This window comes from Egretta garzetta, unplaced genomic scaffold (assembly GCF_000687185.1).
Source record: "Egretta garzetta isolate BGI_Z169 unplaced genomic scaffold, ASM68718v1 scaffold89, whole genome shotgun sequence".
NCBI lineage: Eukaryota > Metazoa > Chordata > Aves > Pelecaniformes > Ardeidae > Egretta > Egretta garzetta.
Window position 1 is genome coordinate 250,907 of NW_009269997.1, and position 1,883 is coordinate 252,789.

Here is a 1,883-nt window from a genome sequence, read left to right on the forward strand (position 1 = left end):
TAGACTCGCCTGTCTGCTACTGCAGGGACAGGCCAGCCAGATCAGATTTCAACATAACCATCCAGTATTGCCAAATGATGGATTACATTAAATTTCCCCCTCACTTGGGCTAAAAAAAAAAAATATAGGAGCACCCTTAGCACTTTCCACTTCTGCTGCCATTAGGAGCAAATAAGCGTATATCATAGCAGCATTAGGTCCCTGGCTTTCTGGTAAGCCATGGACAGGAGTAAGGGTTCAGAAGGCACTTGCATAAGCTTCTTGCCTCCATTTCTAGGTTTCTTGCCATTCTCCAGTTGTTAGATTCTGTGCACTGCCACGTTTTAGAAAAAGTATTAAGGTATTCCAAATCTAACTTGAAAATTAAAGCAAAGTAAAATGATGCTAAGAAATCGTGAGTACTTTTTCTCCCAAATGTATTTGCCACAAGCAGATTTTACTGACTTAAGTACTGTGTGCATTAATTCCGGCTATGTGATTTAATGAATGCCTTACAGATTGGTTTCAGTTTGCTTGGTTTTCTCCTAAAGGGCTGTGCTGCTGTTGCCTTCAGTTGAAGAGGATTTTGGCAATTCCAGTGCAGAGCTAACTCTAAAGCTGTTTTCTGCTGATAGCAGAAGATCTGTAGTCCTCCTTGTGCTCACCTACAACTTCAGATGGATGTCACATGCTCCTAGATAAGTACTAAGTAGAGCGGGTTTTTTTTCTATCAAAAAATTCTTTTGGGGGAAGAATGGTGATCTGGTAATACGACAGTATTTTTTGGAAAAAGAACGTTTCAGTTTACCTCCACTTTTTTTTTTTTCTTGCCAGCAAGGGGTTAGGGAGGGAACGAGATACAGGATGGTAATGATCTAGACATCTCAGGTTGGTGCGTTGGGTTTGGTTTTGGTGCTTTTTTGTTGTTTTGGTTATTTGAAAAAGTACTTCTGTCATACAGTTCCAAGTGACTGGTCCTTTCCAAAAGTTCCTTTCCATCTTACTTTAAAATGTCTTAAAACCTCAGTCAAAACCCAAACAAATAATAAAAAAACCCCAACAACAAACCAAGAAGGCTTTTCTCTAAAAGATTTTAGTTGACTAAAACTTTGTATTTTGTGTTTATTTTGCATCAAACAGAAACAGAGTTTTTCTTACTTTTTAATCCTGTATAGCATGGAGTAAGTACATAGGGAATGATTGTTCAACCTCTCTTCCAATATGAGAGTTAAGGGAGCACCATTTAAAACTAAAAGGAAGCAGATTCAAAAAACAAACCAAAGGAAAAGGTTTTGGTTCAGGAAGCCTCCAAGTCTCAGAGAATACAAGTATTTGGGGAAACTACTGTTGTGGTTTAACCTGGCAGGCAGCTAAACGCCACACAGCCATTCACTCACTTCCCCCTCCCCGGTGGGATGGGGGAGAGAATCGTGGGGAAAAAAAAAAAGAAGTGAAATTCATGGGTTGAGATAAAGACAGTTTAATAGGACAGAAAAGGAAGGGATATTAATATTAATATACAAAACAAGTGATTCACAATGCTCACCGCCTACCAAATGATGCCCAGCCAGTTCCCAAGCAGCAATCACTTTTCTATACTGAGCATGACATCATATGGTATGGAATAGCCCTTGGGCCAGTTGGGGTTAGCTGTTCTGGCTGTGCCCCCTCCCAGCTTCTTGTGCACCCAGCAGAGCATGGGAAGCTGAAAAGTCCTTGAGTGGTGTAAGCACTGTTCAGCAACAACTAAAACAGCAGTGTGCTATGAACATTTTTCTACTACTAAATCCAAAACACAGTGCTATGCCAGCTAACTAGGAAGAGAATTATCTCTATCCCAGCCCAAACCAGGACAATTACCTATGTATTGCATTCTTTCCTATGCATTGCCTTTTGGCTGGTAT